This window comes from Molothrus ater, chromosome 2 (assembly GCF_012460135.2).
Source record: "Molothrus ater isolate BHLD 08-10-18 breed brown headed cowbird chromosome 2, BPBGC_Mater_1.1, whole genome shotgun sequence".
Lineage (NCBI taxonomy): Eukaryota > Metazoa > Chordata > Aves > Passeriformes > Icteridae > Molothrus > Molothrus ater.
The window spans coordinates 62,581,235-62,587,436 of NC_050479.2; positions in this window are offsets into that span (position 1 = coordinate 62,581,235).

Here is a 6,202-nt window from a genome sequence, read left to right on the forward strand (position 1 = left end):
ATTGTCATGGGACAAGTGATGGATCCCATCCTCTGTTAACAGTATTCTCTTGCATCTTCTCATAATTCATGTTCCTGTTCCTTCTGTCTTGCCAGAAGAAACAAAAACAAAACCCCCAAACTGCTGTACACAGAGACCCCAGCATCAGGGCCATTTTTGCACGCAGACACACACACACACACACATGTGCCCCCAGCAGCTTCATTGCCAGACTGAGGATGTCAGTTGCAATAAGAATGAGGTTTTGTATTACATCCAAAGTGAAGGGACTGTTGCCTGCCAGGAGCCCTTCCACCCCCACCAGCCACCTCTGGCTGCTTCCCTGGAGGCAACTCCAGGGACAGTGCAGCTGAGCAGTGAGAGCCTCAGAGCTGATTCAGTGAGAGCTCATCCACCAATAATAGTAATAAATTAGTAATAAAAAATAGTAATAAAAAAGCAGCATCTTGCTCTTGGATCCAGTTTATCTCTGATCACACCAGGGCCTAACATAGGAAGCAATGGGGCTGTCACTGTAGTAGATAGATGCAGTTGTCCAAAATTTGGCATAACATGAAATTCCTCCTGAGGATACCAGGTGATGTTTTAAGCAGGCAGATCTGGGTGCAGCCTATGACTCCTGCTATTTGAGAAGGTTTGTCTGAGATGTGGCAGAGCAGCCAGCAGAGAAATTAACCCTCTGACACAAGTCATGGTTTACTGTTCTCTGAGTAGCACCCAGAGCCAACCACATTGAAACCTGTTTAAACAGGACAGAGTTGTTCATGCTTTGCAGTGTGCAATTTATGCAGCTTTGCAGAAGTTTATCCTAAAAACCACCAGTTGCAAGGTAGAATTAGTCTTACATCATCAGGCTGGAAAAGTCAGTTCTTCCCTTCTTTGCAGAATGCTGGCAAACACAGAAGAGATTTGAAAATCATCAAGGCAAACAAAAGCTGGAGGGAACAAAAAACCCCCACCCAAACCAAAAAAGAACAACAAAACCCCAAAATCAATTTTAAAAAGACCTTGGCTAATAGAAATTTTTGACAAAATTGGTCAATGAGAATTTTTTTCCAACCCCACACCACTGACATTCCACCCCCCTGCTTACTTCAAATGAATAGCAAGGATGCTATCAGAATGGTTTGTACTACAGGAGTGCCCAGGGCGAGTTAGCTAGTGTCAAAAAGCACTGTGTGCATGCTCACACTTCCACAGGGTCTATGAAAAGACAACCACAGGTCCAGAAAAGCCAGGGAATGTAGTGATACACAGCAAAAGTGGAGAAAGGGATGAAAGCAAGAGTGCAGAGCAATCATAGGATCAGGTCAGGTCAATGACTCGTCAGGTGAGCAGCTTATCACTTCACCTCAGCAGGGCTGTCATTTCACCTGCACATGCATGCACAGGAGGCTGTATCCTCACCCCTGGGACTGCAGAGGAACAGTAGCAGCAGGGTCTCACAGTGTGTGAGTCCATCCAGCAGACTTGGGGCTTCAGGTGTAGCTTCATGTTCTCCCCTGTAAAGCCACTGTTTGCCCAAGGGAGAGCAATGCTACATTGCATTAAATGCAAGCCTGTGAGATCCTGGTGATCTGGTTGGGAAGTATGAGACATGGGCAACTTTACAAATCTGTGGTGACCCAGCTGCCACAGAAGTGGCTCTTCTGTTGGGCTGTGAATACATAGTTTTAGCAGTGCTGTGGGCTTTGATGGACAGGACAGCTTCTTCCTTGTATGGGTGAGCCAAGGTCAAAGAAAAGAAAGGTTTGCACCAGTAGTGCAGTGTAGGACCTGCCACAAGAACTAACAGCCAATATGGACAGGGCCACGTGCCAGCCAGGGAAAGCCTGGAAGCCAAGTGAGGAAGTTTGCATTTGATGCAGCAGAAAAGGAGACAAAAAGACAGGTACAAAAAAATCCCCGAGGCTTAAATAGAAATTTGAGACTACGACATTGTCTTCTAGGATATACTGTAATGGACCAAGCTGGATTTGTCTTTCATTTCCTAAAGATGCTGTCCTAGGGTAAATTAGTGATGTGCACCCAACAGTTCTGGAAGTCTTGGGTGCTAATGGACAAAGCAAAAAGGAGCAATAGGATCAGCTCAATAAAGCTTAAAAGACAAAAGATATTTGCAGCATACATTTAATGTATTAAAAAGGGGGAAATAGCATTGCTAGGCTGGTAAGGAGAAGGAAGCAACTGCTAGAATGCTAGAGGACAAGGGCTTGCACACAGTTTTAATTTCTGTGAACAGAAATGAGAGAAGGAGAAGAGCTTAAGGGAAGAGAGAGCGAAGCCTTCAAAGTTATTTCATGACCTTAGCTTCCCTGAGAATGTTTTCTTTCTGTATCCGATTTAGATTATAAAGTCCCTAGGGCAGCAGTGGTCTTTAATTTGAGTCTTCTTCAGTACTGGCCAAATCATGATGCTTAATGAGCAAATAAAGTGTTGATAAATTAATATAAAGGTTTCTTGTCAGCAGTCTGGCATTTAATAGATGACACCAGTTAAGACTGACAGGATCAGCTTCAAGGGAAGAGCATGAGAGCCCTTCCACTGCCTTCAAACAAGGGAGGTTCTGGTTCATGTTGCAAACAATTCTTTGAAATTAAGAGCATGCAATTGGGTACGGTACACACAGGGACATTTCTGCATATTGCATATGGCAATTTCACACCAGACAAACTGCAGACACAGTCAGGCAAGCTGCTGCATCTTGGTGGACCCCAGGGCTCCACGTGGGTGCAGAAGCTGGCCATGCAAAGCAGCTTGCTGGATTAAGGCATAATTCATTGCTGTGGTACAGCTTACTCACTCTAAAGGGCTTTATTCACAGCAGGGATGATTGAGGTGCCGGGAGGCACAAGCCAAGTTGAAATAGATTTGTCAGGCTTATTTCATGCTTTGTTGTGGAGGCTGCATTTTAGATAGATTGTGAAAATTATGTTATTTCTAAGGTTCAGATTAGAGTCTTGCCTAGAGATTAATAAAAATTGGAGATTTGGTTGTAAATGTTGGGTCCAAAATTCTGTGAAAACACCAACAGTCTGCAATCCCAATCATCTGCAAAGATTTGGGATGGCAAAGATTTGTGCAGCATTTGGTTTGCCAACTTCAGCAGGCTCTGGCATATTTAGAAGAATATAGAGGCTGAGTAACAGACTTGCTCATGTGGCTTTTGGTATGTTCTCTTTCTTATCCTATTCTGTTTAAAATAGTAAGTGCCATCTTTTCCTTTCTGCTTTAGCCTTCAGGAATTTAGATTGTTCTTTTTGTTTTGAGTTGTTAAAGAAAAGGTAGACTTGTGGGTGGTAGCAGATTTACCTTGTGACAAAGCTAAAAAAATGCTGCCATACTCCCATCTAACAAAAACAAACAATCTGGAAAAGAATTCCCATACCAATACATTAAGAAATGAAAAAAAAAAAAAAAAACAAAAAACCAACCCTAATTTTGCTGATAAAAATGGCATTCCTATTTTGTAATTGGAATTATACAAATAAAACCAGTAGTCTTACCTATGTTCTAACGTATCTAGGATTAAGTACAAGTTCTTGTGAATTAATTCAGGGATTGCACAAAAGGAACACTGTGACAGCAGGATTGTTGTGGGCCATTTGGGTAAGTATCTGGTAGATGAGACTTCTCTCAGATGAAGCTGAGGGGGCTGTGCAGAGAAGATGGGGAGGTGGAAGGGAGAATAAGGCAGACAGGAAGAGCCAGCCACGGTGTGAAAAGCCTTGAAACAGTGCAAATGGATTTGAACTTCTGGCTAAGAAAGAAATCTGAATAAATGTCTGTCACAGGACCAACTTCTGCTTGTCTTGTCCCTCCCCCAAGAAATGAGAATGATATGCATATTTAGACAGAGATAGATAAATGGATATATAGAGAGAGAGACATAAAATTGGGAAGAGTGGTTGAGGGAAAAGTAAGACACACCATATCACAATGTTATGCAGTTAACAAGAAACAAGGAGTAGCAGAAACAATTACAAATACAATGACATGATATGGAACTTTCAATTTTCTGTTGCATTTAAAAGCTTTATAAAAGAAATTTTAAATTAAACAACTACATTCTCTTCACCACAGTGTTCTTTGTTGGCAGACAATATCAATATTTAACACCACTGCCCCTACCCTCCCAGTTTTACATGCTTGAATCTACAGATGTCTAATACAGGCATTAGGAATTAATAACCCTGGCGTAAGAGATAGCAAGTAGGCTGATTTTGAATTGTAGATGGGTAAGCAGAGGTACTGCTTGCAGCATTGTGACATTTTACGAGGGACATCAGAAAGAGAAAGCAGCTTCCAGTCCTGATAGATGTAACAGCCATTTTCCATTCAGGGTAAACAAGAAATCAATGAGTTCCCCCCCTTTTAGTGTCAGCTGAAACAATGGAAAGCATGTGCCCAAGGACACAGCCAGATCTAAACAGTGTCATCTGTTCCTGGGAGGGGTCTTGATATCTGATACATGAATGAGGTAGGGGAAGGAAATAAAGACTTGTATGTGAAAGGAAAGGGGCAGAAACATGAGAGAGAATGAGACAGTCATCTGGATATAAACCTACTTGTCTGAGAAAAAACAACATTGTAGTTTTGAGAGATGTGATGGGCTGATTTACTACTTGGATCTATTGCCCTTTCTTCCTCATTCTTAGTCTCACAGGTTCACTGTTCATGCTGGTGCTGGTCCTGGTATCTCTCTGAAGTGATGTAATTCACCAACTCAGCAGAAAACTAATGCAGAAAAACGTAGGTATGGATGGGTCATATATCTAGCACAGGCACTGGGAAGAACTGCTGGTGAAAGGAGGGATGTATGAAGAGTACATGAGGTAGATGATGAAGGACAAAAGAAAGAAGAGTTGAGGCAAGACTTCCATTTGGAGGAATGGAGCCATCCTACAGCTCAGCTGCCCGTGAAACCACAGCCTGAAAGCACATAGAAGTGTAGTACAGTCGGGAAGTAAGTTGGGAGGTTCTCCTCATGCTTTATCCTTACTTTGGTCTCTAATAGAAATAATCCTAATATCCTAAATTCTCACTAATAAAAAGGTCAGAATTGGCAACACATAAAGGTGCTGCTCTAATCCAGCTGCAGTCAGCCGCCATGGTTTGTAAACATGATTCAAGAGGCAGACAGAGTATATTTGATCTGGAAAGATAAGAGTGTATGCTGCCTGGGGAAAGAGTTAGATGTACTTTGACACAGATAATAAGATGCCATGCCTTAGCCTTGACTGTCTTTTGCATACCCATCTCCCTGTGAGGAATATCTGAAGATGTCATTAAGGAGAACAAAGCAAAGCAAAACTCTGAACTACAGCCTTTGCATGCTAAATATTGTCCTGAATACACAGTGCGCCTGCACAGATTCCCTTTGAAATGGGAGCAGAGGTGTCACCTGGTGCTTTTCTCTAGTCTAGGAGTGAGAAAATGAAGTCCCACTTGTAAGGAAAAAAATTAAAAATCCATAGTAGTAGCTTGGGAAACTGTAGCTTATGATAGCTTTATTAAAGTACTTTATCGTCTTCATGAAGAATGCTCAAATACTTTTAACGAAAGTTCCTACTAAAGTAAAACCTCCAGGGTCATACCAAATATGGTCAGAAATTGCCTAGGGAAATCTCTGTATTTTGTCTTCCTTAGAGTCCATGACGTTTTCTACTTCAGTGAAGGATCTGCAAATAATTCAGTCAACCTCTGTTGAATTTTAAGGTAGTTAGATTGAATTCTTGTAATATCTGGGCAATTTACAGACTTGGGTGCAAGCTGTGCCATCAGCTGTTTTATCTTTAGAGCATATAAAATTACTATGATTTGCTTTGTGAATTTCATATCTTCATTAAAAAAAAATCCTTAAATTATCTGTAGATCTTGAAATACTTTAGGATGATAGGATGAAGCAGGTTAAGTTAGCTTTTCTGTTAGTTATTTTAGGTGAACAGTTTTAAAGGATGCTGATTATGAGGTACAAGGACAATTCAGTCCTGGTGCCATCTAATGCTCTAGGGAGAAAGACCGGATATTGACTAAGTCAGCAGCAGAGCACCCACTGAATTGAAGGACAGCATTTTGCTTGCCTGGTGTCTCACAGAGAGTGACAGAAGCACCACACTGCCAAGCTCTAACCAGGAAATCAATTCTACCCAGATGAGTCACCAAAATTAACTTCTTGGAGCAGACTACAACCATATCCCCA